The sequence below is a fragment of the Moschus berezovskii genome, chromosome 11 (genome assembly GCF_049115385.1).
Source record: "Moschus berezovskii isolate FMDL1 chromosome 11, NW_MosBer_1.0, whole genome shotgun sequence".
In the NCBI taxonomy this organism is placed as follows: Eukaryota; Metazoa; Chordata; class Mammalia; order Artiodactyla; family Moschidae; genus Moschus; species Moschus berezovskii.
Window position 1 is genome coordinate 35,449,842 of NC_142470.1, and position 19,365 is coordinate 35,469,206.

Sequence of the window (19,365 nt, forward strand, 5' to 3'; positions counted from 1 at the left end):
CTACCAATGAACATCCAGGACTGATCTCCTATAGGATGGACTGGTTGGACCTCCTTGCAGTCCGAGGGACTCTCAAGAGTCTTCTCCAACACCACAATTCAAAAGCATCAATTCTTCGGTGCTCAGCTTTCTTTGTAGTCCAACTCGCATCCATACATGACCCCTGGAAAAACCATAGCCTTGACTAGACGGACCTTTGTTGACAAAGTAATGTCTCTGCTTTTTAATATGCTGTCTAGGTTGGTCATAACTTTCCTTCCAAGGAGTAAGCGTCTTTTAATTTCATGGGTGCAATCACCATCTGCAGTGATTTTGGAGTCCAGAAAAATAAAGTCAGCAACTGTTTGCACTGTTTCCCCATCTATTTGCTATGAAGTGATGGGACCGGATGCCATGATCTTAGGTTTGTGAATGTTGAGTTTTAAGTCAACTTTTTCACTCTCCTCTCTCACTTTCATCAAGAGGCTTTTTAGTTCTACTTCACTTTCTGCCATAGGAGTGGTGTCATCTGCATATCTGAGGTTATTGATATTTCCCCAGGCAATCTTGATTTCAGCTTGTGCTTCCTCCAGCCCAGCGTTTCTCTTAATGTACTCTACATATAAGTTGAATAAGCAGGGTGACAATATACAGCCTTGACGTACTCCTTTTCCTATTTGGAACCAGTCTGTTGTTCCATGTCCAGTTCTAACTGTTGCTTCCTGACCTGCTTACAGGTTTCTCAAGAGGCTGAAATAAAATTATTCCATAAAATAGGCAACTTTAAACTCACTTTGCCAACAAACATCTGTATAGTCAAAGTTATGATTTTTCCAGTAGTCATGTACGGATGTGACAGCTGGACCATAAAGACTGAAAAATTGATGCTTTCAAAGTGCAATGCTGGAGAAGACTCTTAAGAGTCCCTTGGACAGCAAGGAGATCAAACCAGTCAATCCTAAAGGAGATCAACCCTGAATTGCTGAAGCTGAAGCTCCAATACTCTGTGGCCACTTAACGTGAAGAGCATACTCATTGGAAAAGACCCTGATGCTGGGAAAGGTTGAGGGCAGGTGGAGAAGAGGGCAACAGAGGATGAGATGATTGGATGACATCATCAACTCAATGGATATAAGTTTGAGCAAACTCCAGGAGATAGTGAGGAACAGGGAAGCCTGGCATGCTGCAGTCATGTGGTTGCAAAGAGTTGGACACAGCTGAGCAACTGAACAACACCAGCAAACTCTAAGGCTTGATTCCATATTTTAAAGTCATTGGTAGGGAGAGAAAGCAGAAGTCTTAAGTATAATTATGTACTTTGTTCACATAGCTTTAACTTCTGTAATTGTTAACCCTGTAGTTCCATTTCCGTGGTGTCTAGAAGAGGAACTGTTTATTCTTTTCTTGCACCTCCCTTCTTAAATGTAGAAATCCCTGGACTCATTGGCTCTGTGGGTTTGAATAATGCCGTTCCATCTCTGCAACATTATTAGCCTCTCGACAAAGAAAAGCCTGCAGGGGGAGCAGAGCTAGAGGAGCTCCCCTCTTCTATGATTCCCCTCCCCTGCTTCCTGCCTTTTATTAGTTTATAAGGTATTTGGTACCTCTGCCCACAGTGCAGAAAACCTGGGTTCGATCCCTGGGTCGGGAAGATCCTCTGGAGGAGGAAATGGCATCCCACTCCAGTATTCTTGCCTGGAGAATTCCATAAACAGAGGAGCCTGGTGGGCTATAGTCAATGGGCTCGCAAAGAGTCGGACAAGACTGAATGACTAATACACATGTGTCTAGGATGGAGCCAGGTCCAGCAGCTCTAAAGATAAATAAGATGTGTTTTCCACCCCTGAGCTGCTCACAGTCTGCGAGGAAGAACAACATAGAAAATAGTAAATAATGCTATATCATAGAATGTGCTGTTGTTTTTTTAACTTAAATGTTTTTAATTAGAAAAACTTTATTGTTAAAATTGTTCTTTTTCGTTATTGCTTTGAACTTTTTATTGAAATACAGCTGATTTACAATGTTGTGTTAGTTTCAAGTGCACAGCAAAGGTTTTCAGTTTTACATATATATGTATATGTATGTGTGTATATATATACACACATACATATACGTATATTCTTTTTTAGATTCTTTTCCATTTTGAGTTATTGCAAGATATTGAGTATGGTTCTCTATACTATATGGTAGGTCCTTGCTGGTTATCTATTTTATATATCATAGTGTATATATTTTAATCCCAAACTCCTAAATTTAGAGTATTTTAATGCATGTAAAGAATTACCATAGCACTTGGCACTCTGGTGCTATTCAAAATATTTAACAACCAATATAGCTCTGGCATTGATCAATCAGAATTCAGGGAGCTCCATCCTCAGAATGGAGCCAGCTGGTGCTGTTGCTCTGGCGTGTACAGGCTGAATATCTGTGATGCCTGGCACACACAAACTAGGATTGTGGTGTACTGACTGATCAAATCCAGTCTTTATCCCCTTTCCCTAGTAGAAAGTGCTGTGTTTGCATTATGAATGAAGTATACCAAAATAGGAGAGAGTGCTGGTGACGTCCTGAAAGACCAAGGAGTAGGACTTTCACCAAGGTATGATAATGGTTGAGCTGGGTATTAAAAGAGGGCCTTGAAGCATGCCCAGTGGCAGAGGTGGTAGCAGGAGATAATATTTCACCTTCAAGGCTCAAGAAAAGAGAAAGATATCAAAGCATGTGCTCCAGTGACTTTTGTTTTCAAAGAAAAAAGGAAGTATTTTGTTTTTCCCTAAAATGCAAGAGAAAGGAAAAGCGAGGGCAGTCAAGATTTCCTCCTCCTAATACTTAGTGCCAGTAGATGCTCCTGGATTAGGTGTTCCTTGAAACTGAAGTACAGTAGCGGAGCTTAGTCACTGAGTACTTTTGGCCAGGCCCTTACAAATGAATCTCCAAAAGGAAAGAAGAAAAGTACTTCCTCAGAGCAGATCCCTTGTAAAGATTATATTTCTTTAAAACAAAGCATTTAAAACATTTAAACAGAACACTCAACAGAGATATAAAGTGATTTCATCTCAGCATTAACTGTTAATTTCTGATGCAAATGAAGACAGAGGTAAAGACAATTCAGATATTTTAAATCTGTTTTCAGAATGTGGTTTATATGATTTGGTTTGTCAAGTTTACCATGATACTTTTCTTGGCTCAATAATAAAATTAATTCTCATTCCCTATAAATGGGGCTAATAACTGTCTCATGTTGTTGTGAGGATTAAATGAGGGTTATATATGTATATAGATCTACACACATATATATAATGCTTAACAGATAATAGACATTTAGGAAGTGCTGGCTGTTGTTGTTATATTGTTTTTACAGTGTTTGTATATTTAGCAGTAATTTATTAAGCTCTCTTTAGTTTGTGATAGAGTTACGTGTAGATTTTCTTACAAGAATGTACCATTTAATTTTCAAATATGCCACATATTTGAATAAAAGAATAAACGATCTACTCTTCTGTCAGTCCAAGACCAGTCAGTGTTTGATCCTTACCCTTCCACTCTTTTCCTTTGCATGTATCCTCTTTTTCTTCCTTTCTCCTTCCTTTTCATTTCCCTGTTTTTTTGGTCACAATCCAGCTCCCTAAGTGGCGCTAGTGATAAAGACCCTGCCTGCTAATACAGGAGATGAGGGCTCAATCCCTGGATTGGGAATCTCCTGGAGAAGGAAATGGCAACCCACTCCAATATTCTTGCCTGGAGAATCCCACGGACAGAGGAGCCTGGCAGGCTGTGGGCGGGCTATGGTCCATAGGGCCGCAAAGAGTCGAACAGTGCTGAAGCAACTTAGCATGCACACACACAAACTGTTTTAGGTGAGCCAGTTTCTACCCTTCCTCTCTCATGGGAATTGCCTCTTCTCCTCTTCCTTTATTTTATTTTTTCAGTTTTTCGTAGTTCCCATAATTGTATTTTAGGCTTTCTCTTTAATCTCTTTGTTTCCTCAGAGAATGTCTAGATGGCTCAGCAACCTCAGGACAGCCACTCCTCATGGTTTGCTCTTTTATTTCTGAGCCCAAAATGACCGTGATCATGACTAAGCTATCTGAGAGACACCTGAATCCAAAGTAATAATAATATAAAATTAGTGACATTAATGTCTAAAAGCCTTGATGGTGCCCAGAATTCCTTAATAGAATCTCTTCTAAATTTTCCATTTCTCTACTCATTTTCTTCTAATTAAACCTTCTTTCTCTCAAATGACAGTACAAAGAAAAATTAAAAGCTCCAACTTAATTTTTGTTTAATTGCCACATTTCAAAAGAATTCACTTCTATTATTTTCTCAATGCAGATTTACAGTATTTCTGCCACTTGATGAATTTTAAAAAGCTTTAGTGGATTGGCCTGAGTCTAACCTCCTTTATAACATTCTTACTGAAGGAAGATGCATTCCCCAAACTCCTCACAAACAAGCCAAGTTTAGGCACCCACTGTTGGTAATTTGGGCCCTCCCTGAACTAAATGTTCCAACTTGCAGAGGACTGCAGTTCTCTCAGGTATTGTAGAGAACCAAATCAGCCTGTAAGTGTATTACTTGGTTCATCCTCCTTGGAAAGAAACGCATCTAATTAGAATTGCCATAACAACTCTGTTTTCAAGCGGTAAAATAGACTTACTGACCTGAGGTCAAGGTTGTTGGAGCAAAGGTACCTGATGGTGACAGAAATCATCATTCATGATATTAGAATATTGGCTCCATTTCTCTCCTAGCTGCTTTTCTAATTTTTGCCCCAATAAGCATTTATTAAGCACCTATTGTATGGAGAGTTTATATAAGCCCATTAAGTATCTGCTGCTGCTGCTAAGTCACTTCAGTCGTGTCCGACTCTGTGTGACCCCATAGACGGCAGCCCACCAGGCTCCCCCGTCCCTGGGATTCTCCAGACAAGAACCCTGGAGTGGGTTGCCATTTCCTTCTCCAATGTGTGAAAGTGAAAAGTGAACGTGAAGTCACTCAGTCGTGTCCGACCCTTAGTGACCCCACGGACTGCAGCCTACCAGGCTCCTCCATCCATGGGATTTTCTAGGCAAGAGTACTGGAGTGGCTTGCCATTGCCTTCTCCGATAAAGTATCTACCATAAGGAAAAAGAAACAACGTAAAACCCTTTCACAGACATAGAATGAAATCCAAATACCTTACCATCACCTTCATAATCTGCTCTCTGCCAGCACATTTGACCTTCTCCCATCTACCCCTGTGCCCTCCGCTTTGTCCTCACCTGTTGACCTCTTTCTCTGCTTCAGGCCTGCCAGGCTTCTTACCTGCCGTTTGAGCTTTTGCACTTACTCTTGCCTCTGTCAAAGGGACTTACCCCCCAGAGGTTTACTTGCTTGGCTCCACGTTACCATTTGGGTGTCAGTTTAAATTTATTTCCTCAGAAAGCCTTTCCTTGATCACACTGAAGTTTCTCCCCACGTGAATAGTTGTGCTCTGTAACATTATGATATTTTCTTTCTTAGTGCTTTCTGTTCTCTTCAATTACTCTATTATCATTATTGTATTGTTTTTCTCTTATTAGAATGTAAACACTGTAAGAGAAACAACAGGATTTGTCATGTTCCCTGCCATGTGAGTTAATATTTGTTGAATGAGTGAATGAAGAGGAGGGTGATTGAGTTTCATGGGGGTCAAGAAAGGCTCCCTGGATTGGCACTTAATTGTTTCAGAAAAGGTGATAAGTATGATTGGGCAGAAATAGTGGCCAGAAAGCATTTTATGTGTGAGGAATGATCCATACGAGTAAGTGCTGTGTGGAGGTCAAAAATCATTTGTTTGGTAAGAGCATTTTTGAGTGTCCAGATCAACTGTGGTGAAGGGACTGTCTCTAAGGGACTTAGAGAGTGAGTGTGAAGGAAGCTGGATCAATGAAATTCAGAAATAAGGAAGTAGTTCAAATTTGACCTGAGAAACACAGGGACTCATCCAGATTCAAGAAAATAAACAGCAGACCTACAGTAGAAAAAGCAGAAAGCCTTACATGCTTAAACAAATCTCTATTTGAAGAAACATGTCTAAAGTTGTACAGCCTCGGAGGAGAGGGGAGGTGGGACGAGTGAGACTAGTGACCTAGAAAGTTTACAAAGAACCTTTAATTGCTCTTTCCTTCAGGATAAACTGAGTTTTAAAGTTCATTGAAAGCATGATTTTTCAAACATTTGACAGTGGATACCCACAAAGTGAATTTATTTTTTAGCTTGGTTTGAATGTTGATTCTCCTTTCTTTATAAAAGAAATAATTAAACAAGTACAGAAGTAGTATAACTCAATGAGAGTAATAAATAACATTTAAAATTGTGCCTGAGGCACAAGATTCTTTCCTTTTCACAGTAACCCTGTGAGCTTTATTATTATACTCATTTCACAAATGAGCAAAACTGAGGCTTATGTACATGCGTGTTCAGTTGCTTCGGTCATGTCCGACTCTGCAACCTCATGGACTGTAGCCCTCCAGGCTCCAGTGTCCATGGAAAAGAACCCTGGAGTGGGTTGCCATGCCCTCCTCCAAGGGATCTTCCCAATACAGGAATCAAACCCGCATCCCCCACGACTCCTGCATTGCTGGTGGATTCTTTACCTACTGAGCCACCTGGGAAGCCCAAAACTGAGGCTTAGAGAAATTTTAAACAACTTGCCCTAAGGTCAGTATACTAAATGGATATTGGATTTCAAATCCTAGAGCCCATCAGTTCCAGATCAAGGACTCTTAACCTCCTCATTTTTCTGGCTCATTTACACTTTAAGCTAATTTTTAAAAAAGTTTTTATTTCATATTATGTATGTATCTCCATGCTTTTATTTACTGCCTCATACCTTTTACCCATTTTCACCAGTTGTTTATATTTTGCCCCATTTGCCTTGCTGTTCTGTGTATTTCTATTTGTATATTATGATTATCTTTTAACACAGCCATCTGAGAGTAGGTTGGGGTCGTGGACCTTACCCTAAATGCTTCCGAAGGCATTTCCTGAGAACATAGGCCTTCTCTTTGATAGCACCAGTGCAGTTATCAAGCCAGGAAGTGTATCACTGACACAGCACTCTTATCTAATCCCAGCCCATGTTCTAATTTTGTCAGTTGCTTCCCATAATATCCCTTTTAGCTATTTTTTACCCTGGTTCAGGATCCAGTCCAGGATCACATGTTGCCTTTAGTTGCCGTGTCTCTTTATTTTCCTTTAGTCTGGAATGGTTTCTCAGTCTGTCTTTATCTTCATTGACCTTGAGAGCTTTGAAGAGTAGAGGCCAGATATTTTGTTCCTCAATTTGGGTCCCTTTGGAACTTCCTCATGATTGGATTCAGATTATGACATTTGACTGCAGACACGATAAATGTCCTGAGTACATCATTCCGAGATGCATGTGACGTCAGTTTGTCTCCGGATTAGTGATGTTAGCTTTGATCACTTGGTTAAGGCAGTGTCTGCAAGATTTCTTTACTGTAACGTTACAAATTTTCTCTCTATGACTAGTAAGAAATTTATAGAGACCAGTGTTAAGACTATGTAAGTGTCCTCATCAGACTTTAACCCATGAGTTTTAACATCCATTGATGACTGATGATTTTTCTAGCTTTGTATTTCCTTTTACATTTATTCGTTGGCCTTCTACTGAAAATACGAGTTTTTCTTATTCTATTTATTTATCCACTTATCTATCAGTATAGGACTTAGCGATTCTGTTTTATTCGGTGGAATATGCACCACTATTATCTTGTTGCATAAGGAAAGATAAATTCATCTCATTGTATTTGCTTTAAAAAACGGTTGTATTTGGAGTTCTGTTTTAGATTTCTACAGCTACTATAATAAATTGCCCCAACTTTAGGAGCTTAAATCAACATAAATATATTATATTATAGTTCGGTAGGTCTCAAGTCCAGTACATTTGTCACTGGGCTAAAATCAAGGTGTTAGCAGGCTGTATTCCTTTTTGAAGGCTCTAGTGGAGAACCTATTCCCTGGCTCCCTTGGATTGTTGGTGGAATCCGGTGCCTTGCAGTCATAGAACTGACGTCCTTCTCCTTGCTGGAGGTCAGCCGAGGGCCTCTCCCAGCTTTTTGGGGCCACCTGCATCCACTGGCTCCTGGCCTTTTTCCTCCATCTTCAGAAACAGCAGATCCAGTCCCTCTCACACTTCACATCATTTCTGTCTCTTCATCTGTTGTCACATCTCTCTTACCTACTCTTTTGTTGTCTCTTCTACTTTTAAGGACTCCTGTGATCAGATTGGGCCCACTCAGGCAATCCAGGATAGTTGTATTGAAGTCCTTAACCTTTATTGCATTGCAGGGTCTCTTTTGCCATGTCAGGTAACGTGTTTGCAGGTTCTGGCAGTTAAGGCTTAAACATCTTTGTGGAGCCATTATTCTGCCCACCAAAAATGCTTGTTCTTGTTCAAGGCTTATGCTGGAGACTTCTGTTTAATCAGACAAAACATCAGGCAGAGGCTTGCAAGCAAATAAACTGTTCAGTGAGAGACTGAACGAAGTCTGAACTTTTGTTAACTGAACTTTTAGTTAAAAGTATAGGCTTGTGGGCTACTCTAGTGGCTCAGCAGTAAAGAATCTGCCTGCAATGCAGGAGATGCAGGATCCCTGGAGGAGGGCACGGTAACTCAATCTAATATTCTTACTTGGGAAATCCCATGGACAGGAGACTGGTGGGCTACAGTCCATAGTGTTGCAAAGAGTCAGACATGACTGAAGTGACTGAGCATGCACACATGCACAATAGACTTGTAGTAGTAATAGTCAAAAGTGGGAGCTGAGAAGAATGTGTAGTAGCAACAGGGCCTCAACCACCGTCTTGAAAGGTTGGACAGACCATTTAGGAGCCAAGTGACCATGTGGGGCTTCTTGTCCAAGTGACCCTGTTGCAAAATAAAGCCATGATGCTGCTGGCTGCGGGGACTTCAAGTGCACCCAGGCTGGTGAGCAGAATCAATTGAACAGTTGTGGCTCAGGGTTTCTGTTTCCTGGATTTAGGACCTGCCCTCTTTACAGCATCTAGACCATCTGTTTATGAATCATGTGCTTTCCTCAACTCATCACTATTTCATAATTTTGTGCCAGGAAAGTTTGGGCATTAAGATTGGATCTTCCAGGTATTATAGGACTCTTACAAAGCTTTCCTTAATGAGATACTCCCAGCTTTTTGAATCCAAATATTTACCTGTCAGTTTGCATCAGCCCAGAGTAGAATGATGGAACCAAAAGGGGTCTGAGAATGAGTTGGCCTCATCCTTGTGCATATAAGGAAACTGGACAGTGGAAGAGTTAAGTGATTGCTAAGGCCTCACTACCAGATGGTCTGTGGTAGGAGGCAGGGTGTCAGGTGGTGGTGAAATTGTGTGGCTTCAGGAATGGCCCAGCTCAATCCAGTGTCCATGATTTACTGGATGAGTTAATTGAGTCAGTTACTTAACCTGCCAAGCCTTACTGTTTATCTGTAAAATACATCAACCTTATAGGGCTTTTGTAAGGAGTAAATAAACATAATAAATGAGAATTCTCAATACAATGCCTGGCTCACAGAAAGTGTTCAATATGTGTTAGGCATTATGACTGCTCTTCTAAATAGTGGTCGAATCAGATCAATAATATGGAGTCTCAAAGTCCTTGGGAATTTTAGGTTCCCAACCCCAGAACCAAACGATGAACTACTCTGCACACCCCTTAGGGGCTCCATCTATTGGGTCCCTGCCTTTTTCCTTTTCACCCTCACCTGTCTAAGTTCAGTACCTTCTCTTCTTTGCATTCACTTCTTTTTATATCCTGGTCCCCCTCACCCTCACAGGTAATGAATGACGATGGTAACGTTCCAGTAGCACCAGAGAGCCAAGTGTAGAGGGTGAAATGTCATAGCTGTGACCCTCTGCAGCTCCACCCTGGTATGCAGGTTGTTCTGCAGCATCATCTCCTCAGCCCCGGGGGAGATTGGAATAGAAACCCCTCTCCACTTGGATTTCCGTCAGGTGATCTGGAATTTCTGACCTCTCACCGCCTCTACCCTGCTTCTCCCTCACCCACTTCCTCTACTTATTTCTTTTTCCCTGTCTGTCTGTCTGTCTCCACACAGACACACGGAGGTCCAAGGCCGGTCTCTCAGACACCCGGGCAGACCTTGCTTTCTCTGATTCTCTCCCTGTTCTGCTTCTGTCTCACTTCCTTCCCTTCTGGCGGATGTGCTCTAGCCGTCTTCTTCCCTGGCCTGGGGGCTCGTCTGACCTGGGTGGGACCACCCACTTCCTTAGGACAGTCAATGAGCCTCTAGTCTTCACCTCAGTGAAAGGAGGGGAAATACAGATTTACTGGCAAGTGCAGAGTAGTTAGATTTCGTGTTTTCACAGTGTTGTCCCTGCTAATTCATTTGGGTTTTTGTAGTTATTGCTGTTGCTTTAGTCACATGGATGGTTTGACATCTTACAGACTGGCCTGCAGCTTGCATTTTTTTTCCTTTAACAACACATCATGGCCTATGTTCTCACTCAGGACCTTCTCATGGCGGCACGGTACTGCGTTGGAAGAGTTCAGTGTAATGTATTCAACTCTGCAATTGACAGATGCTTCGGTTGTTTGAAATTTGTTGTTTATGTCTGTGATTCGGTCCTACCCATATGACCCCGTCATTTCTTCTCTAGGAGTTGGCTTCAGTTCCCCCCAGTCCACTCCCTGCTTCTGAGGAGGCCCCAGTCTCTCAGAACATGCCCACTGCGTGTGTTGAGTCTGAAGGACAGTTGGTGTGTTTGCTGCTCAGGCAGCGAGCATGGCTGCAACTTAGCAGTTTGGGGATGTGATGTGAGTGAGCGCAAGGGCTCCCCCAGTTCTGAAACAACCTTGATCTCATTCAGTGAGAAAATACTCAGAAGAGACAGTTGTGCCGAGTTTGTCATCACCAATACTGAGAAGCAGTCTCGGTCTGACTGGGAAAGAGAGATGCTGCTGGGAACCCAGCCCCCTCAGAAGGGGCTGGAAGCTCTGTGATGGACCACTGAGCCCGTGTGCTCAGAACTTGCCAGGTGGCCCCGAAGCTGTGGATCCCTCCCTGCCTTTCTCCTTGAAGACTGTAAATATCCACATAGATTTCTATGGGATATTATTCTTGGAGAGCACTTAGGACTCCTGAGAATTAAATCATGTCCTAAACTGAATTCTTACATTGAGCGGTCCATTTGGCATCTTCTGTGTGACTGATGCCACGCATGCAATATTGACACATTCACTACTGCAGGGTCAGGATTCAATAGCTATGGTTCAACCACACAGCTTGTTAAGTAAGTCATTTTGACAGTCCCCTGTATGCTCTTAATATTGCTCTGTTAGTAAGTTTTGAGTGTTTGATTTTAAAGATTGAAGAGAACAGTAGTAATAAAAATTCTGAAGCAACCAAGAAAGTGAGTTGCAAAGAAGTTAATAATAGGCCAACTTCAATTATATTTGACCAGTTAAATTGACATCATCCTTGTCTACCTTTTCCAGAACTGGTTTCCTTCCTGACACAACCTTTCTGCTTCTGTTGCATCTTGTGTCGCTGGGTTAAAGAAAGCAAACACATCTCCTTCTGGGGTTATCATGTTCCCCTCAGACAGATTTCCCCGAGCTGCCTGGACCAGTGGGCTCTCCCAGGCTGCCTGCTGCTCCTCCTCAGGCCTGCCCGGCAGCCTTTGTCTGGGAGCATGTAGACCTGTGTTTATTGTCGTGGCTGATTTGAATTATCTATTGCAGAGAATTGGATAAAAATAGTATTTAAACCGACGGAGGTATTTTTAAAGCAAAAGATGCAGGTAAATAAGATATTCAGAAACAGGCTTCAGTTTTGCACAGATGGGTGTTAACAGAATTGAACTCCTACTTCCTTCATTAGTAAGTAAACAGTTTATTTAGTAAGATAAAATGTGGTTTTAAATGATGGGAATCTCCTCAATACTTGTTGTTTTTGTTAAGGTTCTGACTACGACGATAGCCTCCTTGGTCCCTCACCTCTTCAAGTTCCCAAGAAAGGACTTTCCCAAGAGAAAGGACTTTCTTGTCATCTTTTTCTCAGTTTCCTCTCCCTAGTATCTCCAGAAAATGGGTCCTCTGGCTTTCCGGGTATGTTTTGGAGTTCAGGGCCTGGAGGGCTGGGAGTCCCATAGAAGGGAGCAGTGTTCCCAGCCAACATCCGTGCCGTTGTTTTAGTAGGATGATAGCATCCTGCATTCACGTTTGTAGGCATGTCCTGGGGCAGTAGCTGGCACCGGGGCCTGGCACCGCCACGGCAGCAGCACAGTGTGGAGCAGAGGTGGGGCTGCTGAACAACACCTGCCGGCAGCGACCCCTTCCCTTCGCTGCCTTGCATCATTCAGACACTCTGTCCCATTGGTCAGCCAGGAGTGTGTGGCAGGGAAGAGGGGCTGGGAGAAGGGCAGGAAGATCAGTGGGCAGCTGGAATGACATGGATGATTTGGCTCTTAAAGGGGTAATTAGGGCCAGGCTGAACGTTGCCAAAATTGGAAGACTGGCAATTTCACCTGTTAGCTAAGAAGGTCTTTATCTCCTAAGGATAAAGGACTCCTCCTTCTGTATGTTTGACATGTGATTCTTCTGCTGGTGTGAGAGCGGTTGAGAACCTATCCTAATCATTCATATCAGAACCAGCTACAGGATTTGCTTTTTCAAATCACACATTTTTCTAAGGTTCTAATATGCTACTCTACAACAGGGATGTGTGTGTTAGTATGTGTTAGTTATTTAGTCGTGTCCAACTCTTTATGACCCCATGGACTGTAGCCCCCCAGGCTCCTCTGTCCATGGGATTTCCCAGGCAAGAATACTGGAGTGGGTTGCCATTTCCTTCTCCAGGAGATCTTCCTGACCCAGGGATTGAACTAGGCTCTCCTGAGTTGCAGGCAGATTCTTTACCATCTGAGCCACCAGGGAAGCCCAGAACAGGGATGGGTAGAGATTTCTCCTCTCCCCAGAGGAATCTCTGGAGGGTATCACATCACTTGGGTATAGTGGGGTATATGAAGGTAGAGAGTCACTGCCTAGTGGCTTGTCTGTGGATGGCTCGTGTTGAATATGCTAGAGATAATGTTCAAGACCGGATGAACTTCCAACATTAACCAGAATCACATGCAACTATTGGCCAGCTGTTGTTAAACATCAGTGATGACACATATATTCTGAGGACAGGGAATAGTGACTTCCCAATGTTTGGAGACTGTGGCACCTTACTGTTGTCTCTAAATAGCTTGGATGTTGGGCATATGTTTTTAATTTTTTTAAAAAAAACCACTTTAACTTTACACAAGCCCTTTTGTGATAAATACAGGTATCATGAGAGCCAGACCTGAGAATTGCTGTTGCCTGTAAGCTGAATGTGGATTTTCAATGTCTGCACGCGAATTCAGCCCGAGCTTTACTCAGCTTGCTAAGATTTGGGGTGCTTCGTGCTCTAGCCATTGGTACTTGGAGTGGCTGCCCCCCTTGCAACAGCAGAAGGATGCCTGAATAATGCTTGAGGCCTCTGCTGACAACCCTGAGCTCTCACAAAACTTTGAAGGTTTGGCCCACATACCATCAAGAAGCCAACATCCCAATCCTAAGTACAGGCCTAGCCTAAGGTTAACAGTAAGACCAACATTTTGTTGCTTCATTTTCCTATTAAGCTCCAGATCGCTGATTGAAGCAGAATTCCAATGTATTGACACACCACCACATTGTTAACACGACAGGGAGGATTTGATTATGGGAGAACAAGTCCAAAAACGGTAAACTGGCAAAAAAAAAAAAGAGAGAAAGAAAAAAAGATTCTGGGGCCTTGCTTCTCAAGGCAGCTTTTGTGGTTGCATTCCTTTATTTGATGTGGTTCCCTCCTTCTCCTGAGCCAAACGGTGCAATATGGGAAAAATGATGAAGCTGCAAAAAGGGCGGGATGGCAGGGGGCAGGGGAGATAGGGAGTGAACCGTTTAGTAACAGGAGAAAGAAAACAGAGTTTAGGGATCAAAGACAGAAATACCTGTCTCTCCAAGCAGGAAGCAGAAAGAAACACAGGAGTCCTTTCCTCGTACTCAGGGAAAGGCTGAGACGCTGTCAGCTGGCGCCTTTCAGGCCAATCCTGGCGGGCACAGTAGACAGGGTGGCCAAAAGCTGCCTGCAGGTGAGAAGAATCAGCTTGAGAAAGTCAAGGCTGAGCATGCTGTGCCTGCATTACCAAGAACTGTGGGGTTAACCTGGGAGGGCCCTGGGGAAGAGGGGTGGGGACCAGAGGTTGCCTCCCATCAGCAGATTATGGGAAACAACACGTTTTAACACCAGTCACCCTCAGAGGCCAATCCTTGGACAGTATTGGAATCTAGATGAGGAAAAAGCTTCCGTGCGGAATCAGAATTTTATTTATTTACAATTTTCAGGCTGGGCAGCTTTTCTGTTGTGTGGTTTGTGACTTCCCAAAGTGACATTTTCTAAGTTTTAAAATTATCTCTCTTTGCACTCTGAAAAGAGCATCTATGATTCATCTTAATATTTCTGAGGATCAGTCACCAATGAACAGCTAGTATTTCGGGTGGGAGGAAGGCTTTTGTAGGCAGCTTTTTCACCTAGCATAGAAGTAAAAGCACCAGAATATTCCTCAAGCGTCATTTGAGATCATATAAATAGCTCTCTCTTGCAGTTCTAATCCAATATCATTATGAGAACTCCCACAGTCCACGAGTTGCCTAATGTTCACCTCACCCTTGCCTGAAAAAGGCTAATGCTTGTGGTTTACCTGCCGATTGAATATAGTTTCTGAAAATGCTTGTGGTTTACCTGCTGATGGAATATAGTTTCTGAGAGGTGTGACCAAAGGATCTGCTTTTCATTTTGGCTGATCTAATCTAGGTCTTTTGGCCTGTATTTCTTCCTGGATATATTCCTCAGCTTCAGCATCTGTAGAACTGTCAAGTGATCCTTTAATCCTAGTTCAGGAGTCAGCAAACTACAGCGGCCCTGGCCGTATCTGGCCTGCAGCCTGTTTTGTATGGCCCGGGAACTCCAAATGATTTGTACATTTTTTAAATGATTAGAAAAACATTTAAAGAATAGTATTTTGTAACTTGTAAAAAATATGTGAAATTCACATTTCAGCACCCATAAATAAAATTTTATAGGAATACAGCCGCGCACACTTATTTACATATTTCGTCTGACTCTCTTCCTGCTATAGCATTAGACTTGAGTAGTTCCAACAGAAATCTTAGGGCTGCAAGGCCAATGATATTTACTACCTGTCCCATTGCTGAGAAAGTTTGCCACTCTCTGTCCTCGACCCTTAAAACCTTCTTTTTCACAGTGACTGTATCAGAAAAGATAGATACATTTACAGACTTCTCGTGTCCATTTTAGAAATTAAACTCTCATCTGTCTTTATTCTTTCAACCTTAATGCCACAAATATTTATTGAGTGCATACTGTGGACGTGGCCTTATTCTTATTTCTAGTGTCTTAGCAGTAAACAAAACAAATAATCCCCATTCTGGAGGAGTTTACATTCTAGTGGAGGGTAATGGGGGAAGATGGTAAACAAATACAATATGCAAAGTGTTTTATGGAGCTCTGTGCTGTAAACAAAGTAAAACAAAGAAGAGGAGTTACTGGAAAAGGAAGTGGATTGTTTTAAACAGGTTGTAGAGGAAGCCTTCTGAGAAGGCAGTGGCAAGCCACTCCAGTACTCTCGCCTAGAAAATCCCATGGATGGAGGAGCCTGGTAGGCTGCAGTCCGTGGGGTCGCTAAGGGTCGGACACGACTGAGCGACTTCACTTTCACTTTTTACTTTCACACATTGGAGAAGGAAATGGCAACCCACTCCAGTGTTCTTGCCTGGAGAACCCCAGGGACGGGGAAGCCTGGTGGACTTCCGTCTATGGGGTCACACAAAGTCAGACACGACTGAAGTGACTTAGCAGCAGCAGCAGAGGAAGCCTTACTGAGAAGGTGGTATTTAAGTAAGACCTGAAACAGGTGAGGAAGCCGCCCACACAGCTGGGAAGAGAGCTGCAAGGCAGAGGGGACAGTGGAAGAACGGAGCCAAGTGCCCTGAGGTGGAACAACCCTTGCATATCCATGAAGGCAAGAATCCAGACGAGAAGCTATGCTAGATTGGTTAGAGCTGGCATGAGCTGAAATGGGAGAGCAGGAGCAGTAGGTTTTGCAGGCAGAGTTTGCTGATGAGCAGGTTAAGTTTAGGTACATTTTATACACCCAAGTAGAGGTGATGAGTAGGCATTTGGCTCTATGAGTCCTGAGTTCAGTGAAGGTCTAGCAAGGGTGTAAATTTAGAAATTGTGAGTACAAAAGAGCTGTGTTAAGCAGTGAAGCTGGCTGAGATTCAGGCTCAAACCCCAGACTCTTCCTTCTCTTCAGGACATCTCTCACTCTAAAACTACACAGAACTTCTTTTTTAACCTTGAGTTTTCTTTCCCACCCAGTTCACATTGGCATGCCTCAGGATGGACATCAGAGCTTCTTATCCCCTCTCCGGGCAGATGCCCTTTGATCCGTAGATATCCCAGGCAGCCTGAATAATGAAACAGGCTTTTCTCTTTGGGGCAAAAAACTGCTTGGTGTGGTCCAGGCCCCACAGCCTGCTGTCTGTTGAGTTCCTAGCCTTTGATCACGTGCCTTACCTTGTTGCATAGAATCTGTTTCCTTCTTCCTTCCAGCTGCAGTCTTGATTTGACAGCTCTTTGCTTTGCCTTTTGGTTACCTGCATGTGACTGGACTTCATTTTGCCCGTGTACACACTTAGCTGTAATCACCCTTTTCTAGTTGTTTCCATAAATGTCTGCTCTCCCATTCTAGACTTTGAGTCCTTAAGAGCACATCTATGTGTTGTTCTTCTCTTTTCCACACTACCTTTCAAATAGTCAGTGACCTCATCCCTTGGGGATGGAAGGCAAATTTGCTTTTGCCACACGCCTTCCCATCCTCATCCCTGTTGTGTATCCTCAGGAGATACAGGGCAGGGTGTGAGGACCACCTGCACATGATCCACTGGGAACCAGGTCAGCTTAACCAGTCACCTTCTCTGTGGATGGGCCTTGGGTGTCTGAGTTATTAGTAGGCTCCTTAGATCATTCTTATGCAATCTTGAAAAGAGTGCAGAGGGAAGATTCCAAACCCACTTTGACTACTGCCAGCCTTAAACCCTGGACAAATGATCCGTCTCAAGCCTCTGTCTTATCATCTCTACAGTGAGTTAACGCTTATTACCTACTCTGTAGTGCTCACTCAGTCGTGTCCGACTCTTTCACAGTCCCATGGACTGTAGCCCACCAAGCTCCTCTGTTCATGAAATTTTCCAGGGATGAATACTGGAGCAGGTTACCATTTGCCTACTCCAGGGGATCTTCCTAACCCAGGGATTGATTCTGCATCTCTTATGTCTCCTACATTGGCAGGCGGGTTCTTTACCACTAACGCCACCTGGGAAGCCCCACTTACTATGTAAGGCTGTTGTAAAAACCAAATGAGGAGCACTTTGGAAACAAATTATAAAGTGCTGTGTACTAGTACCCTGGCTAACTGCATCTTCTGGTATCCTTTCAATCTCGGTGTGTGAAAGCCAGGCTCCAGCTCCCTACAGGTTAGCTCTTGGAGCGCAAACACCAGTGCTGTATGTGGGAAGTCATTTATGCTGTTTATAGGCCGGTAACATGTGTACTTAGTCGCTCAGTCATGTCCAACTCTTTGTACCCCTTTGGGCTGTAGCCCACCAGGCTCCTCCGACCATGGGGATTCTCCAGGCAAGAATACTAGAGTGGGTTGCCATTTCCTCCTCCAGGGGATCTTCCCAACCCAGGGGTCCAACCTGGGTCTCCTGCATTGCAGGTGGATTCTTTATCATCTGAACCGCCAGGGAGGCCCATTCACAGGCCTGAACCTTCAGTGAATACTGACAAACAGGAATCAAGTGGATACATTTCTCTACCCTGGTCAGACAGATGGTAGTTTTTTCTCTTCTTTTGTCCATGATTAAAACCTGTGTACAGTGAGGAGGAGGGAGTTATAAAAATGCTTGTGGGTTTAGTCTAGGGTAACTATTATATGCATTGATTTTTTCCCAGCTTTATTGAAGTATAATTGACAAAATGTAAGATATTTACAATGTACAATGTAATGATTTGATATATTTGATATGTATTGATTTTTCTCAGTAAGTATGTTTCAAAAGTAATTCATGGAAGAACAACCTCTACCTATGTAGTAGCAGAGCAGTAAAGTCATTCACTGGAGTCTCAAAGTTGTAAATAACAAATTCACTCATTCCTAATGACTAGTGTTTGAGAAATTGTGATGGAATCCTACTGCAGGTAACAGGCCAGGGATCAAGGTACAATAAGAGGGAAAAAAGCTTTTCCTTCCCTTCGCCTGTTCATGTCTTGCGTGGCCAGGCATCATTATAAGTAGTTCATACCAGATCTTAATAGAACATCTGCTAAGTTCATTGTTGTTTTCCAGGGCTTACTTTAAATGCTTTTCCACATGCTAACAAAATCCTGATGGTGGACATCTGTTAAGATTGTCCCTTAAAGGCTTTTCTGAGATGTTAACAAACTTAAACACATTTCTGAACAAAAACTTGGTTAGTGTTCATGTCATTAGACAGACTCTGTTTGCAATTAAAATATTCTCATCTTTTGTATTTCTTGAAGTATAAAGTTTCCTTGCTTGCATTTCTCCTCCTCTCCTGGAAAGTGCCCATCAAGTCTTCTGGCCCTCAGAGTTTCTAGCAGTACATTTGCCTAGGATGAAAACGTCCCTAACCATTTCAACTTCAGGTACCTACATAAGTTTAATGAGTGTTCCTGGCACTGGCTCAGGGCTCAGTCAGCCCAGGCATCTGCCTGAGGACACCCAGGCCGGAAGGAGCCTGATGGACCTGGCACACATGGAACCGGATGTCAGGCCTGCAGATCAGGAATCAGTAGTCACAGAAGTGATCAGAGAAGACCTGAGAGTGGTAGACTGAGGTCAGAGAGACCTAGGTTTAGATGCCGAAATGGTCACCCTCTCCAGTATTCTTGCCTAGAAAATTCTATGGACAGAGGAGAGGAGCCTGGTGGGCTACAGTCCATGGAGTCCCAAGAAGTCAGACAAAACTGAAGCAACTTAGCACACACACACTGCCATTTTACCACCTGTGTGACTTCAAGGAGGGTTATGTGGCTTCTCTAAACTCTAGCCTTCTCATCTGTAAAATGGGACAACACCTCTCTTATAGATTGATGTGAAGAAGAAATGATATCATTCATGTAAAGCACTCAGTATAGTGCCTAATATTACACATAAAACTTCATAAATGGAATGGTTATTCACCA

At 43.0% G+C, this 19,365-nt stretch overlaps 1 protein-coding gene across 2 annotated transcripts in view; it reads left to right on the forward strand.

Moving 5' to 3' along the window:
- The window catches only part of BABAM2 (BRISC and BRCA1 A complex member 2), a 413,168-nt gene that overhangs the window by 292,035 nt on the left and 101,768 nt on the right, over positions 1-19,365 (forward strand). The gene's annotated exons all lie outside the window — the stretch shown is intronic.